Source organism: Diceros bicornis, chromosome 16 (genome assembly GCF_020826845.1).
Source record: "Diceros bicornis minor isolate mBicDic1 chromosome 16, mDicBic1.mat.cur, whole genome shotgun sequence".
Classification (NCBI taxonomy): Eukaryota; Metazoa; Chordata; class Mammalia; order Perissodactyla; family Rhinocerotidae; genus Diceros; species Diceros bicornis.
The window spans coordinates 36977272-36998579 of record NC_080755.1 but is presented as its reverse complement, the minus strand read 5'-3'; the positions used below and the strand labels follow the sequence as shown (position 1 = coordinate 36998579).

General features: G+C 36.5%; 1 long non-coding RNA gene across 1 annotated transcript; it reads right to left on the bottom strand.

Moving 5' to 3' along the window:
* Window positions 1-5017: 5017 nt before the first annotated feature.
* LOC131415389 (uncharacterized) lies at window positions 5018-16541 on the bottom strand. Its single transcript, XR_009222448.1, has 3 exons — window positions 16322-16541; window positions 9034-9092; window positions 5018-5397 (listed from the first exon to the last, which is right to left on the bottom strand). It is a non-coding gene; the product is annotated as an uncharacterized LOC131415389 (long non-coding RNA).
* Between the last annotated feature and the right edge of the window lie 4767 nt (window positions 16542-21308).

The window sequence follows — 21308 nt, the reverse complement described above, 5'->3', positions numbered from 1 at the left end:
CATTGCCTTTGCAAGGCATGGTAAACATTTGTTTACCAAACATTTGCTTTTTCATATCCATGTGAATTGCCTTTCCCCACTTTGAAGTCCCAAACCACTACCTCCAAAATCTTTGTTTATCTTTAGCTGAAGATGATATCTAAGGTGGTAGCTCTGACCATTTTGGCGAGTTACTCAGTTTTCCTGGGTTTCTCCTGTATATATGTTATTGAACTTGTTTTAATTTTTCCTGTTATTCTGTCTCATATCAATTTAATTCTTAGACCAGCCCAAGGAACCTAGAAGGATAGAGGAAAATTTCTTCCTCCCCTACACTTTACTAGGATGTGTATTCTTCTACCTGGATGGCAGAGATCTTTGTGTTTTTGTTTGGTTTTGTTTGTTTTTTTCCCTCTGATATATCTTAAGCTCAGTAAATATTTTTTGAAATAAATCAATGAAATATCTACAAAAAGACTTTTTTCGTTATTTTAAAAATCTTCCAATTGTTAACAATCACCCCACCACATTTTGAGCAACATTTGCTCCTGTTTGTCTTTTTCTTTAAGGTTTCACGTAGCTATTGTCTTATTCTTTGAAAACTCACTTGTAAAAACTACCTATTTTTTTTAATTAAAGTTCTTCTAAGTTATAGCTTCCAAATATTGGCTTGTTTTCCTCACTGCTATCTTTAACATTGTTTTCTAACACTATCTCAAGTGGAAAATTAATATCATCAATTTTCAATAGTTAATCAACTAAATATTGTATATTTGTCAAATAAGACAAATATACAAATATTTCCAAAATAGGCAACGAGGAGATAAATGTTGGGATATTTTTAAGAAAGGAGACACCACGTCTCATGAATGGCCACTTATGAGAAACTTAATGGAGGAGAGATCACATGACCTGGGCCTTGGGAATGGTTTATCCAGTCGAGAATAGCCTATTAAAGTAGAGATAATGGCCGAAGCTCTTCATGAAGGTGACATATTGGTTGTCACGCTGAAGAACAGCAAATATTATAGTTTTGGCAGCAACAAGAAGCACGGAGGAGAGTGGGAGAAAATATTCTACAGATATATTGTAGCTACCTTATGTTTAGGGTCTTAATATCACCCAGAGAAGTTTATATTTCTAGATCTATACATTAGAAGGAAAAATATTGACATTATTTTGGGATAGAATTGAGGAACTAAAAGATTATGATGAAGAAACCAAGTAAACCACACTGTGCAAATGAAGGTGAAATGTACTGATCCTAAAACTACAGTGTCGGTACTACGTATTTGTACGCTATTGTTACTGTGCACAAGCTAAGTCCAAATCTCCAGCCTAGAGTTTTCTCATGTAATAAAACCCTTTATTTTTAATTATTCATTGTGTTGTCATACAGACACTTCAATTTTCATAAGTCCAAAATGAAATTTATAATTTTCCTCTTCAAATCTATGTTTTCAATTACATCCTCAGTCTTGTGAAGGACCTCACAAACTATTCAGTTAGTTAAACAGAAATCTGAGACTCAGTGTAGATTTCTTCTTCTCCCTGTAGCTCAGCATACAATCAATTGATTATAAAGGCCTATAGTTTTCACCTCATCTCGTCTTTCACCATGTCTTTTTAATCTCTTCTCTTTTCTTCACCTCTCTGTAACTATCCTTTCCAAACTCTTACTTGAATTACTTAGGAAATATGCTTGCCTTCCATTTTACCTATCCTCAAACCATATACGAATGCTAGCAGAGCTCTATTATAAAAGATAATGTTGTGACTTCCCTGCTTAAATTAAATATGCTGGTTTCTCATTGCTTCCAGGAAGAATGTCAAACTTCTTTGTGTGACCCTCCAGCTCATCCATGGTAATAATAATAAAAATATCCGGCTCTAGTAATAGTAATAATAGTAATGATACTGAGAGTAATTACAATAGGCCCTAACTGAACGCTTAATCATTGCGTGTCAGGCATCGTTCTAACCATTTTACACAGAATAATTCCTTTTACTCTTCCCCATAGCCCTTCAGTAGATGATATTGTTACCATCTGATGTAATAGATGAGGAAAGTGAAACACAGAGCCCCGAAGTAGGATGCCCAAGATAACAAAGCAAGAAAGTGGCAGAGCTGAAATATAAGCCACTGGGTGGTTGCTTTTTCTCAATTATGTCCGCAGAAGTTTTCCTCAGTTCACTTCTCCCCAGCTACATTCGCACTTTGCTCCAACTATACAGGAATACTAAGTTTATAAAGCATTGTGTTATGTGGGGTAATAGTCTGTTTCCTACTGGCCTATTGTTTTTCTTAGATCATGAGCCCCTTGAGGGCAGAGTCTGTGTTTTACATTTCCTTCTATCCTCTGAGCTCAGCAGAATGCCTCCCACATTATGGATGCTCGATATAGCTGTGTTGATGTACAGCCAGTTCTGCTCCAATATTTGCTTTGAAACGAATTTGTTCCAACGCGATTGATATATCAGGGAACGATGTAAGCATAATATAAGTTTCATGCTTGCTCATGTGCAATTTTGTCCTTGAGAAACACTTGGCGAGCATAGAAAATTGCACCTAAAAGAAGCAAGTGTCGCTGGAACACACAAAATGCACACATCTCAGCCATCTACCAGTGACTTTAATTCTCTGTGTGATATGTGCCATGCTCATCCACATCTGGTGTTACAACTTTCCATCCTATTTCAGATAGGAAATCCAATTTCAGCTACGGTTTTTATTGTGCCTATTTTGCAAAGTATGGTGGTGTTTCAGAACACACATGTCTCATTATAGCAGAAACTGATTGTACTTGAATGAATTAAAGAAAGTCTGAATCACGAACAGATACTGTTACGGGCTGAATCGAGTCCCCACAAAATTCATATGTTGAAGCCCTAACCTCCACTATCTCACAATGTGACTGTATTTGGAGATAGGGCTTTTAAAGAGATGACTGAGTTAAAATGAGGCTGTTAGAGTGGGCTGTACTCCAATCTGACTGATGTCTTTACAAGAAGAGGAAATTTGGACACACAAATAGACCCCAGGGATGTAAATGTACAGAGAAAAATCATGTGAGGACACAGAGAGAAGGCAGCCATCTGCAAAGCGACAAGAGAGGCCTCAGAAGAAACCAACCCTGCTGAGACCTTGATCTTGAACTTCCAGCCTCCAGAACTGTGAGAAAATAAATTTCTATGGTTTAAGCCACCCAATCTGTGGTATTTTGTTATGGAGCCCTACAAATTAATAAAGTTACCTTGATTAACTTCTATGCACCCTTCATGGCTGAGCTCAAGCATTAGCGTTTTTATTCACACTCCATCCTTCCCAGTATATCTTTTCTTATAACACTTAATCAAACAATGTCATAATAACTTATACCTTCTCTCTTTGGTGTAGATAATGAATTCTTTAGAACAATATTGTCTATTTTTTTATTGATGTTTTAATAGTTTATAACATTGTAAAATTTTTGGTTGTACATTTTTGTTTGTCCATCACCATATACATGTCTCCCTTCACCCCTTGTGCCCACCCCTACCCCTAATATTGTCTATTTTTTTAACTTTTTACCAAAAATTTTAAATATGGCACTTATAAAATTGTAGATTCTGAATATGTTACTGGTAAATAACTGTATGTTAAAAATATTGTGGGCATAGAATCAAAAGAATGTTTAAATGCATTTAATGAAGGAAACCAAAAAATAATATACTTTATGTGACTGCAATGTTGGGACAGCACATCTGTGCCACTGTCCGTGTTTCAGATTTCTGAACCATTTTTGTTTCATTTCTGTTCATATGAGGGCACACAACTCCTGCCCATCCATGTTCCCCTGCACTATACTTAAGGAAAAATCATCCAAAATGTCTAGTGTAGATGACAGAGAGAATGACAGTACTATTAAAAAAGAAAGAAAGAAAGTGGAAGTCTGGAGAAAAATTACAAGGAAGGGTTTAATATATGAATCAATATGGCTTCAGAGGGTAATTATTGGGCATCCACCATCTGTTGGTGGGCAATTTCCACTTATCTCTAAGGAAATTAGCTCATGTTGAATGATTGGTAACTTTCTACAGAAATGCTATTGCTCTGGCAAACACTGTGATTGCAGCAATGAAGGGAAGGAGAGTCCATGCTCAGTGCCTAATAATTGAGAGATGAGCAAAATAACTACAGTGATATAATTAGTATTTATACACAGACAAGGAGGATAATAACCGTAATATCAATCTAATAGTTAACATTTATTGACAAATTACTTTATGCAAAGTGCTTACATTTTTTAATATTAAAGCATTTAAAATGCTTCAAAGTCATAAACTCTAAGAGGTGGGAGTCATCTTCCTTCTATTTTATCAACAAGAAAGCTATAGCCTGTGATGGCTAATTAACGTGCCCAGGTTACATAGCTCCTTGGTGACAGCTAGGATACAAAATCTGTTTGTGCTTATTTTTCTCCTATGTTCACTGCTGCTATCAGAAAACCCTCAAGACTGTCTTTTACTTCTTGATCTTCTCCAATCCTCCAAACTCTTCTCTTTTTTATTTACTTTATGTTTTCCCACTTGGTCCAAGCACTGTTTCTTATGACACCACCCTAGCTCACTGTCACTAATGTTCCTAACTATCTGTGACCTTTACATTCTGTACTATTCATTTGCTGGCTATCAGGCACAGTTTTGTCCCTTCTTGGTCATTTTAGAAGTGCCTTGTATTCAGATAGTTTAGCTGCTTTAAAAAACATTTTCCCTTTGTACGTTATAGTTAAATCACACCTAAGAACATATTTCTGGATTGAATTCTAGAATGATTTAGTATTATTAGCACTTATCGAGGTAATCTACTACACGCCACACATCATGCCATATGATGCATTTTTTTCTTATGTCTTCTTCAAAAACCCTGATTGATAGTTATTGTGTTGTGTGTATTTATGTGTGTGTGTGTGTGTGTGTGTGTGTAACGGATTGTAATACAAAATATATTTCTTAAGTGAGTCATGGTCAAAAAAGTTTGACATCATTGTGACTTAATATAATTGCAAACCTAGGTCATATACTTTTATTCAAAAGAAAATATTTTAGACTTTTTTATTCTTATCATTTTGCCAATTTGGTTTCTTGTAGATTCTAATGGTTTCTTGAGCCAGAGTTGCTTGAACGATCTTGATATCACAAATGCAATGACAGTCGGGCTATGTTCATTTTCTCTCACCTGGCACAGCTCCAGAAGTTCATTGATTTCTGTAATTAAATGAATTGAAAGTAAATCCCAGGCCTTTGCTGCACGTTAGTCATTGGTGCCGATGCCGGAATCTTAATAAGCTGTTGAGTGTGATCTTTTGCCAGAGAGGCGAGGTGTTAACAGTCTTCCTGGTGCTCCCAGGCCATGTAGCAATCTGGGCTTATAATTGCCTAGTCCAGGACAAAAGAGAGAGAAGGTGAAATAGCATTAGATTCACATAATACAGCACACTTCAGAAAGTGGCTAGCTGAGTGAATACAAAATTTATCTTTTTTTTTTCTTTTAAATAAACCCAACTTTGCGGATACAGTTTTCTTCAGCTTTTCTAAATGGAATGCAGCAGTTTAGGCTCCCAGTTTCATTAGGATAGTCAGTATTTGAACTAAGAGAAGCCAACATTAAGCATTTTAATTAATTTTCAAAGATGATAAAGTCAATGCTAAATAAACAAATGCCAAGGTCATTTTTTTTTTTTTTACTTCCCTGAGGCAGGTCTAAAAACTATACTATTTCCAAGTTCACTTAGAGAAAAAAAATAGAAACACTCCAGACTCCCAGATATACATGTACATATATATATATATATATATATATATATCATAGAACATGGAAGCTAGAAAATAATATAATCTATCTTTGAAAAGAAATTAATACGAATTTTGTTCAATCAATGAGAAATTACAAATGTGGAAAACTTGCAGATCTTCTTTGGAAGGAACAGTTCAAAATCTAAATACATTTTAGGAAGAACTTGATAGAGAAAAAAGGAAATTCTGAGTTTTCACTTGCCAGCGGTGGAATTCTACATCTCTAGAATTTTCTAAGTTCTAAGAGTGAAATGGGTTCAAAATTGTGTTCATGCTTTACAAATAGTCATATAATTTAACCTGGAAATTCCAATTTAGAAATATATTCTAAGTAAATATTATACCTTCAAGAAAGAATGTATATAAAAGTTTCTCATAACTTTCATGAGAGTGAAAAATATTAGAAAGTAAAATTCAACATGATCAGCTGAATACTTATAACATGCCTATACAATAAAATACCATGCAGGCATTAAAAACGAAAAGTGTGTTTTTACTGATATGTAAATATTTTACTCTACATTGTGAAGTAAAAAACAGGTTATAAAATTATACATATGTGTATATATAAGCACTATGTAAGTAATGTTTTTATACACATACACATGTATATAGATCATGTTTATTTTATATTTATGTATATGATCAAGTATAGAAAATATTTGGAAATTTATATCATAAAATATTGACAGTATTTCTCTTTAGTAGCAGGACTATGGATCCTGCTATTTGGCTTGGCTCCATCTTTTGATTTCTTAAAAGTCAGCATTTTTTTTTTTGTATTACTAAAAACAGCTTAAAGAAACTCACATTTTAATGTTATTTGATATAAAACTGCAAATACAGTGATACTTTACCAAAAAAACAAATAGCAAATTGGACAGAATTCATTAAATACTTATTAAAATGTTATAATTATAATATTTTTGTGAACTCTGGAATATAAAGAGAAACAGAAGGTATTGTGCATGCCTTTTATAGCATTAAATTTTCTAAACATAAAGCTCCAATACTCCCTTACTCAAACACCCAAAATGGCTGCCTATCACCAAAAGAATTAAGTGAAAACTTCAGTCTGGCATTCAAAACTGCTACAAAATAATACCGAGTATGGCTATAATGTATAGTTTTTGGTAAGGACTCAAGTATGTTAAAAATAAATTCTAATAAATTATTACATTCCCTTCACGTTTGGAGCACTGTGAAAGTCACAAGTATGTATATGATACATGCTCATAACCTCAAAGGGCTGGCACTCAAATTGAGAAAACCTAGGAAACTAACAGATACTGAGCTAGGAGGAGTGGGAAGGGGCTGCCTTTTTCTAGAGTAATCCATACTGGGAAGGCTAAGTAATTTGGGATCAAACGTAGAGTTTGCCCACTTATCTCTGCATTCTCTCTTAGATTGCTCTCTGTAGTTGCTCCTAGGGTATACATTCTAGGATAAACGTATCCACAGCTTTTCGGCTTTTATCAATCTTGTTGAAAGTAGGCTGTCAGTGTTGTGTCATTTCTCACTGACGGTTTTTAAGATCTTTGCTGTACCTTTGGTGTTTCACAGTTTTATAATGATGGGTTTAAATCTCTCATATTTTCCAATTCTCAGTGTTGTATTGTGGGTGATTTCTTCTAATTTGTCTTGTAAGCTCTAATTGTTGATTTAGCTGTGTCTGATTTACTGCTTAACTACCAAGTGAGTTTTTGATTTTGGAAACTGCATTGATCCTTTCTAGAACTTCTACTTGTTGCTCATTCAAATCAAGCTGTTTTTGTGGTTGGTTGCAGTTGTTAGTATGTTGTTTTTTGTGACTGCAGTTCCTTCTTTGATAATTTTAAGCACACATAAGTTATTATAAGTACCTGATAATTACACTATCGGGAATGGTCTAGAACCTGATGTTGCTATTTATTTAGTCTACAGATCCTCAGACATGACAGATTCTTTCCTAGTGTGTTTTATAATTTATGATTTGAGGCTTAGAATTTACTCAGATATAACCATTCTGGCAGCAATTTTTACATACATTTATTACCACACAAAACTGGGGTTCTCTTGCCCATTGCCCATAAAGAGGCAATTCTTATGGCATCAACTTTTTTTGTGTGTGTGTGTGTGTGAGGAAAACCAGCCCTGAGCTAACATCCGATGCCAATCCTCCTCTTTTTACTGAGGAAGATTGGCCCTGGGCTAACATTCGTGCCCATCTTCCTCTACTTTATATAGGACGCCATCACAGCATGGCTTGACAAGCGGTGTGTTGGTGTGTGCCCAGAATCTGAACCTGTGAACCCCAGGCTGCCGAAGCAGAGTGCACACATTTAACCCTGCATCACCGGGCCGGCCCCCAGCATCACCGGGCCGGCCCCCAGCATCGACTTTTGAGAAAAGAAAAGACTTTATTGTGAGATCGATTTTCAAGGAGATAGGAGGCGTAAGCTCTCAGATCTGTCCCCATGATTCAGGATTTATGGCAAAATTTAAGAGGTTAGGGAGAACAGCCTAGTATGCAGAAATGCTGATGGGGCAGGTTTTGATTGGAAGGCTTTAAACACTTATGGTAAGGCTTTAAACATTTATAGTAGGTGTGGAAGGGATTTTAACACTGATCTTCCTAGACAATGGACCCCTTGCTTCTGACAAGAGTCCAATTTTCAAGTTCCGGTTGTGTCCGAGTCCTTCAGTTCTGTGGGGGGAGAATCTGTGGTTACAGGGTCATTTCAGGTCAAGACTTTCTCCTCTGTGCACGCTCTGGCTACATGACTTTGCAAATTTTTTTGGCTTGCCCCTGAAAAACCTTCTGTTGATAAGATGGGGTCAGTTTGAACTGGTCCTAGAGTGCCTGTGGTTACACATTTACTTGTTTGTAGACACGTAACCAGTGTAAATTGAGCCCCAAACCTATAGGACAGCAAATCTGTAATTATGAATTCTCAGAGCAGGGTTTTTTTTTTCCTTATCTAGATCCCACATTTAAAAAGGCAATCTTTCTTGTCATCTCTTTCTGCATGGGGTTTTCATACTTATTCATTCTCTTAGTGGTTACACTTTTAACATTTTCAGCCTTAGTCATGGACCACATCAATTCCACCCTGCTCAGTTGAGTATAGGACCCTTTAGATGCAAGTTTCTTGGTTATTAAACCCTAAAACCTCTCCTCTCTTCTTTTCTCCCCCACCCCACTCAATCAGAGCAGTAAAAGCATCAGTACCAACTCACCTCTCTCATGTTCAATTTCTCCTGCATTTTTGGTCTCTTAGAGAAATCCTTCACTTTTCCTGGAGATCAACATGAATTTAAAGGACATTTGTTGTATTTATTCAATGCACTTATGTGTATTTAGGCAGGACTTCCTCAGGTTATCCAGTCTTCGATATTGTTGGAAAGAGAAATCTTAATGAACATTTTATATATATACAAAAGCATGCCTAATCTTCCACATCCATAAAGCAAAATTGTTGAAAATATTTTCTCTCAATGATTGGCCCAGTGCTTATACACAGTAGAGGCTCAATATATACGTATTGATTGATTGAACATACAAAACCTAGAGCTATTAATTAGGAAGAATGTGAATGTGTACTTCTTCCCACGTGCTGATATAAATCTTTTTCAGTGTTACTATAGTATTGCCTTTTAAGACATAGATGATAACCTCAGAAATGGATATGGACTGGATGCAGGGAACAATATGGAATACAGGGAAGGTCAGTGAACATCAGCACTTTTTTCAGGTAAGAATTTATCAGTCAGAAGCAATGACTGATCCACCAAAACTCAATACCTAACCATGTCCCAACCCAGATCAAAAGCCTCACGACTGTCACAATGGCTATAATTAACAAGACAAGAAATAACAAGTGTTGGAGTTTATGTGGGGAAAAGGAAACTCTCACACATTGCTGGTGGGAATGTAAACTGGTGCAGCCACTAAGGAAAACAGTATGGAGATTTCTCAAAAAATTAAGAATAGAACTACCATACAATCCAGCTATTCTACTGTTGGGTATTTATCCAAAGAACATAAAAATATGAATACATAAAGATATGTGCACCACTATTCTCATTGCAGCATTATTCATGATAGCCAAGACTTGGAAACAACTTAAGTGCCTATCAAGAGATGAATGGATAAAGAAGATGTGGTATATATACACAATGGAATACTACTCAGCTATAAAAAAAAAGATGAAATCTTGCTATTTGCAACAACATGGATGGACCTTGAGAGTGTTATTCTAAGTGAAATAAGTCAGACAGAGGAAGTCAAATACTGTATGATCTATTTCATAAGTAGAAGATAAAAACAACAACAACCACCAAATACATAGAGACAGAATTAGATTGGTGGTTACCAGAGGAGAACAGGGGAGGGAGGAGGGCAAAAGTCGTGATAGGTCACATATGTATGGTGATGGACGGTAAATTAGTCTTTGGGTGGTGAACATGATGCAGTCTACACGGAAATTGAAATGTAATAATGTACACCTGAAATTTATATAATGTTATAAACCAATGTTACCTTGAAAAATTAATTAATTAAGTAATTAAGCAAAAGAATAATAAGCTTAAAAAAAAAGCCTATGGCATATCCATATTGTCTTTCGGACAGAATCCATCTTTCTTAGAATGATATATATTTCCTGCCTTATCTCTTACTGCTATTCCTCATGCACAGGGTGACCTAGTCATTCCTATCTTTGCTCAAGTAGTTCACACATATAGAATCACTTATTTTGCATTGTGCCTGTATATTAACTGATTTATAAATGTTATTCAAATTTCTCCCTTACTTTTGTAACTTTTGTAACAAGGAGAAATAATGATTCTAGTTATTGGAAGTCTTGAAAGAACTTCTGCTGCCTGTTTCTTTTCCTCTTTGTGTTTCTCAGTAAATACCAGTATGACCTGTGGATTCTTCTTACAATTATAGTTCTAACCATGAATGAAAGTGATGGGATTATGATAGTAAAAATTGCTTTCATAAATATAATAGATTCTAATTATTCTGCATGTTGTATATTCTAATTGCTCTAATATTCTCTGTATTATTGTATGGATATATTTGGGAATCAACCCAGACTGAACATCAGAATAGTTCGTGAAATTTAGTTATTGTAAAATGAAAAGATAGGAACAGACAATACATAGAGAGATAATTGCGAACGGTCCTTAATCTTAACGAAAAACTGCTCAATTCGGCTTCTAATAACATAAATGCTGATTAAACTACACTATGATACTATTTTTAACAAAAATATGAAAATTTCTCTCCATTCTCTACTTGTACAGCTATGGAAGAAATAGACACTCTGACATGATAGCTAGTGGGAGTGCAAAATAATATAACTGCAATGTAGGAGAATCTGGAGATAGTGATCTGAAACAGATAAGCATTTGCTCTTAATCTCAGAAATCTCAATTCTAGGAACTATTCCTAAGAGTCAAGGTCAAAAATACAACATAATAAAGTGATATATGCATGATATTACTCATTGTGGCATATCAGTAAAAACAAGAGACTTAAAACAGGCCTCTTGTCCATTATCGGGCACTAGTTGAAGAAACTATGGGAAAACTACTCTAAATTAACGAGAAATAAAGATCCAATATGTCTAAGAAGTATTAATTAAAGGTTAAAAAAATAGAGGACGAGCCACAGATACAGTATTTTTAAAGTAAAATTTAAAAAAAGTAAGATACGGAAACATGTTTATGGTAAGCTACTTATTAAATAGTAGTGTTGGCAATATGAATGTATATACATTCATACTTACATTTTCAAGATGTAAATATGGAAGAATAAAGCAAAAGCAAAAACTAATAAAAAATGGTTACCTTATATGAGGAAAGAGGGAACCAGGGGAGGAGATAGGAATAGACATGAGATTTATATGAATATACCTGCTTTTCTGATTTTGATTTTGAAACCACGAAAATTATGTCAAAAGGGCACAATACTTACAAATTGAAAATGAACTAAAGCCAATAGGCTTAATTATATATCAAGAGAATGGTATAACCCTGGAGAGAAGCCAATTACTTCAAGTGACTTTAAACACAGTATTTCAACTATGTATCCCTAGAAGAAATTATTCTAATGACAAAAAAGAAAACAAAGAAATCCTAACTGTGATCAAGTCTCTAAACCTAAGTGCCAGTTGATAGGAACTACAGGGGATAGAAAAACAAGGTAAGTAACATCACAAAGTAGCAGTCAAAATTTCTCAGATAAAGCCAAGTGCTACATTCTAACATCCACAGGATAAATGATGTGGCTTTACTGATGTATCCAATGATATGGGGAGGAAAAGAAGGGAGATTATTATCAAATAAAAGATACTTAAGAAATGTTGTTCAGATACTGATTTGAACAAACCAACTCTAAAAATTTATCTTAAAGACAGCTGGGAAAATTTGAGTATAGACAGGGTGTTCTATGACATTGAAGATTTTTTGTTTATTTTATCTTGTGTCATATGGCTTGGTAGTTATTTTTTTAAAAAACACTCATAGATATGCATAATAATAGAGCCACATAATAAGCTATGTATAAGTAAAATGACATGATGATGTCTGGGATTTGCTTTAAAATACTCCAGAATTATTGAAAAAAAAAAAAAAACTATTTAGGGAAGATAAAATAAGTTTGGCAACATGTGGTTCAATGTTGAAGTTGAAGATGGGTACATGGGGGTCCATAATAATATCTTATCTACTGAATTAGAATCCCTGAATAATAATAATTCCCAGAAAATTGTACTTTTAAGACTCACCTTGAGTACCTTTGATGTTCATCAAGGATTAGGAAATATTGTTACCTAGCAACAGAGAATATGTTTATGGAATCTTCATGCATCCAAGTCTAATGTCTACAATTCAATTGTTTTGCTAATTGATGCAACTATTCTTTACTACTGTCCAGTTTGCTTCCAAGTGGTATATATTTTTATTGTTCTACTTTTCTTCTCCTTCCTACTATCTTCTTTTATTTTCAATAATGTAGGATAAGCTTTTTTAAAAGTTAAATTCACTCATAATTCTTCATTTAAAATACTGATATAAAGAAGTAAAAGTTCCCATATTTGCCCCTCCACGCTATCCCCTCTTTAGCTCACTCAACCCAGACTCTACTAGAAATAACTACTCTTACCTCTTTGGTATGTATCTGTCTGGATTTTTTGTTTGTTTACACAACATATCTTTCCAAGTCAGAATGTAAATTGAGCTCCTTTATAAGGACCGTATTAGCATTCCATAACATAAATAAAACATATTTATCTATTCCCTAATGATGGATATTTAGGTATTTAGGTATGTGTGTGTTTGTTTTTGTTATAATAAACATTGCTGTCATTAAAATACTTGTAAATGTTCATTTATATTCTCTTCCTGGAATTTTGGTAAGACAGATTCCTCAAAAAAGTGATTGCTAGGTAATATGTATGCATGCTTTCAAATTTGAAAGGTACTGCCAAAATGCCCTTCCAAACTTTACAGCTGTTTGTACTCAACGTATATACCTCAGTGTTATTATTGTGATTTTTTTTGGGGGGGGGGCAATATTCACACTTTTTACTTTATTTACTGAAATTGATCATTTTTATGTATCACTATTGGCCATTTGGACTTCTTCATATGTAAATTGCTTTTCTTTATTTTTCTGTCAGGTTGATTACCTTTCTTATTTGTGGAATCACTGTATATATAAGTTTATGGTATCCATTTGATTCATGTAAGGCCACTTTGTGGTATCTCTTACCATTCAAAAAGTTTTTTCACCTTAATATTATAAATTCTTTATGTATATATTTTAATGCATTTAGTTATTTTTAAGATATCTAAAAATTTAATTAATGAATGCCATGATGAGATAAGTCTCTCATTTTTAGTGAGCTTCAGCAAAACAATAAATTTAAATCCTAGTTTACTGAAAATAAATATCTATGCCACAAAGCAATGGCACAGTTGAACCATAAAGGATTCACATAGATTCCATAAAAGTACTTTGAATTTATCTTATTTACAACCTCACCATTTTCACCATTTGGTATAAAAATTATTTACACTGTTGAAGAAATTTCATGAAATCTTGATCAGATAAGGGATGTGTGTTTATGTGTGTGTGTGTTTACAAAGACCTCTTGCATAACTACAAAAAATCACAGCACATCAGACCCAAAGTCTCTGCCCGATTATTACCTAAATTTAAACACAAAAATATGAGCAAAAATCAACTTCTCTTGCCTTAAACTTTTGGCACTAGTGAATTTTAAGCATTTTTTTCTTAAAGAACCAGCATCCCCATTAAAAAGCTACATCTTTAGGCAGCGTCATATAATTGGCCTAAGAAATCGCCAAGACAGGCTATATGCCTTCAAAGCAGTCATATTTGATGGTAGAATAGATGTGTAAAAACCTAATTAAAACAAATTTTGTTTTATAAAGATTTTAGTAGGTGACAGAACCTTGGGAGATGGTAAAAGAGATGATTTTCTTAGTATAGGCCCATATGGAAGAACTCTCAGGAGGTCACTTGAGCAAACTGTTGAATAAATCCAAAAGATGAGGTGAAAGGGGTGAGAAAAGGAAGAAGAACTCAGAATAGAAGAGTAGTACATTCTCAAATAAATAAATATGAGACAACATGATATGTTTGAAGAGCAGGTTGTTTGGCAAGGGTGGCATGCATTTATTTATGGAGGAGAGATTGATATGAGGCTGGAAGGGTGTTCTGACATACTGGGTCCTTGGGACTTTATTCTGAGTTAGCGATTTGCAAAGCTAACAAAACCCATGGAAATGCCTCAGAGCCTCCCTTGGTGGGGTTGAAGAAGGATAAGAAGATGACTATTGGTAAGGCTCTGTGCCCTATTTTTACATAGAAGTTCAACATAAGAGGTCATTTGAAGCAATGGGTACTACAGGCCTAATAAACAAAAGTTTTAAAAATCTGGGACCAAAAAAAAGGCACAATACTCTAGATATGGGTTCAATTTCAAAGAATAAAATTATATGGGTTGCCCTGCTTCTGAACAACAGTGTTCTGCTGGTGTCCAAGATGAAGTAACAGTGACCAGATTTATTCTTAGGCCTGAAAGAAAAAAAATGCTGGAAAAAATATATGAAACAATGGTTTTTAAGACCCTGGGACAGCAGGCATTGAAGTAGAATGATTACTGAGACAATGGAAACAAACAATATGAGCCTTATGATTGCCCCAGCTTACCTCATTGAGAGAATTTCAGCATGAGAGGCAATCCAGGAGAAGCTCATAGGACTCTTTGAGTCGCAGAGACAAAGCTGAGAGTCCTGAGAGACAAAGGTAGCTAGAGTTTGCAGGACAGTGTACCAGAGGGTAGACCTGAACAGAGATAGAAATTCAAAGATCTACAGAGGGATCCGTTGAATATTTGGTACAATACTGATCAGCACATGGGTAAGAGGAAATTACCCGAGGCCGAAGAAAGAACCACCTGAAAGAATTAGATGGAATAGTGTCTGGCATATACAGAGTAACGAATAGTTTCCCACCAGCCAGTGTGGACAACCTCACAATTCATGAGGCATTGGCTAGAGTACCCAGAAAGATCTTGCCTCTTTAGGGGAGAAATACTTACCCCAAATCTAAACACTGCTTTGGTCCTGCCTAACAAATCTTAAAAGCAAGATCCAAATAGACAAATTGAATAAAAGCAAAAGCTAGTTCTTTGAGAAGAAAATTCTATTAATTCTATTTATCTCTTATTTATCTTTGAGAAGACAAATAGAATTAATAATTCTTTAGCCTGACTGATAAGGGGAAAAAGAAAGAGAGAAGACAAAAAGTACCAATCAGGAGTGAGAGGGATGATATCACTATAGATTTTATAGACATTAAAAAGATAATAAAGAAATATTATGACCGTTAGGCCAATAAAGGAGACCATTTAGATAAAATGGACAAATCCCTTGAAAATAAAAGCTACTAAAGTTTCTTCAAAAGAAATAGATAGAGAGGCGGAGTCAAGATGGCGGCGTAAGCAGACTCTGAACTCACCTCCTCCCGTGGACACAGCCAATTTACAACTACTTGTGAAAAAATTACCCCTGAGACAGAACTGAAAACTGGATGAGAGGAACTCCTGCAACAACGGACAATCCTAACTGGGGTAGAAGAGGCAGAGACTCCCTTCCGGAGAGGAAAAACGCCGCCTTCACAAGCCGCCAGCTTCATGGCCGCCCGGGAGCAGCTCACAGGTACGCACCTTCCCTGGAGGTGCGGGGCTCTGAGCAGGGGAGCGCCCCCGCTGTCGGCATTTTGTGCACCCAGCACAATCGAGACCAGCGGCATAATATCTGACTTTGCCTGCTACTAAAGCATTGGGGAGTACCCCCAGAAAACCCGGTTCACAAAGAAACTAAAACTGGCTCTTAAAGGGCCCGCGCACAAACTCACCCGTTCCAGAAAGCATCCTAAAATCACCAGAAAGAAAGGTGCACAGTGCTTTGGTGACAAGAGACTCACCTAATAGGCCCTGAGTGCATCTCGGTGAGGGGTGACACCTCTCCAGGGACTGGGACATTGGCGGCGGCCATTGTTGTGGCCTGGTGTGAGGGTGCTGACACAGACGCCATTGGAGTTCTCCCTGAGACCTGCTAGCCCAGGGTCTGCTCCACCCTCTAGAGCACCGATTTAATCCAGCTCAGCCAGGGCAGGCAGCCCACCCTAGAGACTGGCCCCACCCAACAACTGGTGGGCCTGCATAGATTGGTGACTGGATTCTCTGCAGCCTGGCAACTGAGCCGACTTGAGCGGGGCAGGGTGTGTACAAGGAGTGGGTGGAGAGTGTGGGGTGGTGGCGGAGTGTGTGGGGCTCCCGCCGTGGAGAGACTGGGTCCGCTTGGGGGTCGGGGCGCTCACACGGGGCAGGACTGTGTTGACTGTGTGTGTGGACCTGTGGGCAACAGGCCTTGTCAGCTGCAGAAGACTTGTGCTTCTCAAAGACCCACATAGGAGGTTTGCCCCACCTTTCAAGCCTGAAACAATTGGGTGCTCCTGTGCCTGAGGCCAGCCCCACCCAGCTGCAATCCTCAGAGAGCTGACAAGAGACCTAATAGGCTAGAGGCTTACAGCAATTGTAAGGCCCTGAGCCTAACAACCTGCCACGCTGGGGGCCTACTCAGTTAAAAGAAATACTGCAACACAAATGTGGTATTAGAACTTACAGCCAACTGTGCTGGGGCTCCCCACACCTGATAAAGAGACTGAAGGGCCCACAACAACTACAAACAGCTGAGCATTACAACAGCTGGCCAGGAGCATAACTCAGCCTCCCTGGGCACCTATAGGGAGAGCTAACAGGCCACAATAGAAGGACACACGTAGCCCACATAGGGGTCACCCCTGGAACATTGAGAACTGAGGGAAGCACACTGGGAACCTCCTAAGGCATCACTTACATAAGGTCACCTATCCAAGAGCAGGAGATGTAGCTGACCTACCTAATACGTAGACACAAGCACAGGGAAAGAGGCAAAATGAGGAGGCAAAAGAATACATTCCAAGTAAGGGAACAGGACAAAACCCCAGAAAAGGAACTAAGTAAAACAGAAATGAGCAACCTACTCGACAGAGAGTTCAAACTAAGAGTGTTAAGGATGCTCACTGATCTGGGGAGAAGAATAGATGAACTCAGTGAGAATGTCAACAAAGAAATGGAAGATATAAAAAAGAACCAATCAGAAATGAAGAAAACAATACTGGAAATGAAAAATTCATTAGAGGGACTCAAAAGCAGAGTAGAGGATACAGAAGAACAGATCTCTGAGCTGGAAGAAAGACTAGAAGAAATTACCCAAGGTGAACAGGTAAAAGAGAAAAGATTAAAAAGAGTGAGGGCAGTCTAAGGGACCTCTGGGACAACATCAAGCGCACTAACATCCGTGTTATAGGTGTCCCGGAAGGAGAAGAGCGAGACAAGGGGGCAGAGAATCTATTTCAAGAAATAATAGATGAAAACTTCCCTAACCTAAGGAAGGAAACAGACATCCAGGTACAGGAAACACAGAGAGCCCCAAACAAGATAAACCCAAAGAGGCCCACACCAAGACACATCATAATCAAAATGTCCAGAATTAAAGATAAAGAGAGAATCCTAAAAGCCGCAAGAGAATGTCAAGTTACATACAAAGGAAACCCCATAAGGCTATCAGCTGACTTCTCAGCAGAAACCTTACAGGCTAGAAGAGAATGGCACGATATATTTAAAGTACTAAAAGAAAAAAACTCACAGCCAAGAATACTCTACCCAGCAAGGTTATCATTCAAAATGGAAGGAGAGATCAAAATTTTCCCAGATAAGCAAAAATTAAAGGAGTTTATCACCAAGAAACCAGTGCTACAAGAAATGTAAAAGGGACTGATTTAAGGGGAAAAGAGAAGACCACAAATAGGAAAAATGATCTATTTCCATGATTAGAACGTAATGGATACAAATGCACAAAAAAGAGGTTAGATATGATAACAAAAACATAAAAGGAGGGAGGAGGGGAGTTAAAGAGTACAGCTTTCAGACAGAGGTCAAAGTAAAGTGACCATCAATTCTGTATAGAAGAAGTAAGGAACAGAGAAGGACTACTACGACACTGAGGAAAAAAAAAATTTTAAAAATGGCAGTAAGTACATACTTATCAATAGCTACTTTAAATGTCAATGGACTAAATGCTCCAATTAAAAGGCATAGGGTGGCTGACTGGATAAAAAAACAAGACCCATATATATGCTGCATACAAGAGACACACTTCAGACCTAAAGACACTCACAAACTGAAAGTGAAGGGATGGAAAAAGATACTCCACGTAAATGGCATTGAAAAGAAAGCTGGGGTAGCAGTACTCATATCAGACAAAATAGACTTTAAAACAAAAACTGTAAAAAGAGACAAAGAAGGGCATTACATAATGATCAAGGGAACAATCCAACAAGAGGATATAACACTTGTAAATATCTACGCACCCAATGTAGGTGCACCTAAATATATAAAGCAATTATTAACAGACATAAAAACAGAAATAGACAGTAACACAATAATAGTAGGGGACTTTAACACTCCTCTTACACCAACAGATAGATTATCCAAACAGAAGATCAATAAGGAAACATTGGCCTTAAACGACACACTAGAACAGATGGACCTAGTAGATATTTACAGAGCATTCCATCCAAAAACTGAAGAATACACGTTCTTTTCAAATGCACATGGAACATTCTCCAGGATTGATCACATATTAGGCCACAAAACAAGTCTCCATAAATTTAAGAAGATTGAAATAATACCAAGCATCTTTTCTGACCACAACGGTATGAAACTAGAAATCAACTATAGGAAGAAAATCAGAAAAGCCACAAATACGTGGAGATTAAACAAAATGCTACTGAACAACGACTGGGTTAATGAAGAAATCAAAGAAGAAACCAAAAAATACCTGGAGACAAATGAAAATGAAAATACGACATGCCAGAATTTATGGGATACAGCAAAAGCATTTCAAGGAGGGAAGTTTATAGCGATACAGGCCTATCTCAACAAACAAGAAAAATCTCAAATAAACAATCTAACAATGCACCTAAAGGAACTGGAAAAAGAAGAACAAACAAAGCCCAAAATCAGTAGAAGAAGGGAAATAATAAAAATCAGAGCAGAAATTAATGAAATAGAGACCAAAAAAACAATAGAAAAAATTAATAAAGCCAAGAGCTGGTTCTTTGAAAAGATCAACAAAATTGGCAAACCTTTAGCTAGACTCACCAAGAAAAAAAGAGAGAAGTCACAAATAAGTAAAATCAGAAATGAAAGAGGAGACATTACAACAGACACCTCAGAAATACAAAAGACTGTAAGAGAATACTATGAAAGGCTATATGCCAACGAATTCGACAATCTGGAAGAAATGGATAAATTCTTAGAATCATACAACCTTCTAAAACTGGATCAAGAAGAAGTAGAGAATTTGAATAGACCAATCACCAGTAAGGAGATAGAAACAGTAATCAAAAACCTCCCCAAAAATAAAAGTCCAGGACCAGACGGCTTCCCTGGTGAATTCTACCAAACATTCAAAGAAGACTTAATACCTATCCTTCTCAAACTCTTCCAAAAAATTGAGGAGGAGGGAAGCTCCCTAACTCATTCTACGAAGCTGACATTACCCTGATACCAAAACCAGACAAGGACAACACAAAAAAAGAAAATTACAGGCCAATATCACTGATGAACATCGATGCGAAAATCCTCAACAAAATACTAGCAAATCGCATACAACAATACGTTAAAAAGATTATACACCATGATCAAGTGGGATTTATTCCAGGTATGCAGGGATGGTTTAACATTCGCAAATCAAATCACCCCCGTCAGAATGGCTATAATTAACAAGATAGGAAACAACATGTGTTGGAGAGGATGTGGAGAGAAGGGAACTCTCACACACTGCTGGTGGGAGTGCAAACTGGTGCAGCCACTATGGAAAACAGTATGGAGATTCCTCAAAAAATCAAGGATAGAACTACCATATGATCCAGCTATTCCACTGCTGGGTATTTATCCAAAGAACTTGAAAACACCAATTTGCAAAGGTACATGCACCCCTGTGTTCATTGCTGCGTTATTCACAATAGCCAAGACTTGGAAGCAACCTAAGTGCCCATCAAGGGATGAATGGATAAAGAAGATGTGGTATATATACACAATGGAATACTACTCAGCCATAAGAAACGATGAAATCCAGCCATTTGTGACAACATGGATGGACATTGAGGGTATAATGCAAAGTGAAATAAGTCAGAGGGAGAAGGTCAAATACCATATGATTTCCTTCATTAAGTAGTAGATAATAACAACAATAAACAAACACATAGGGACAGAGATTGGATTGGTGGTTACCAGAGGGGAAGGGGGGAGGGAGGAGGGTGAAAGGGATAATTCGGTACATGTGTATGGTGATGGGTTGTAATTCGTATTTTGGTGGTGAACATGATGTAATCTATGCAGAAATAGAAGTACAATGATGTACACCAGAAATTTTTACAATGTTATAAACCAATAAAAAAAAAAAAAAAGAGAGAACACCCAAATTGTTTTGGAAAAAAAAAGAAATAGATAATCTGAATAGTCCTAAATCTACTTATGAAATTGAATTTGTTGTTTTAAAAGCCTTTCCATAAAGAAACTCCAGGCTCAGATGTCTTCACTGATGATTCATATAAAACATTGAAGAAGGAAATAATAACATTCCCACACAGATTTTTCCAGAAAAATGAAGGAGAAGGAAGACTTCTAAACTCATTCTGGAGGCCAAAATTAAAGACATTATAATAAAAAATTACTACAGATCAACATCCTGTATGAACTTAGATGCAAAAATTCTAAATGTAATTTTAGCAAATTGAATCCAAAAGCATATAAAAGATGATACACAAACAACTGGGGTTTATGTCAGGAATGCAAGGTGGT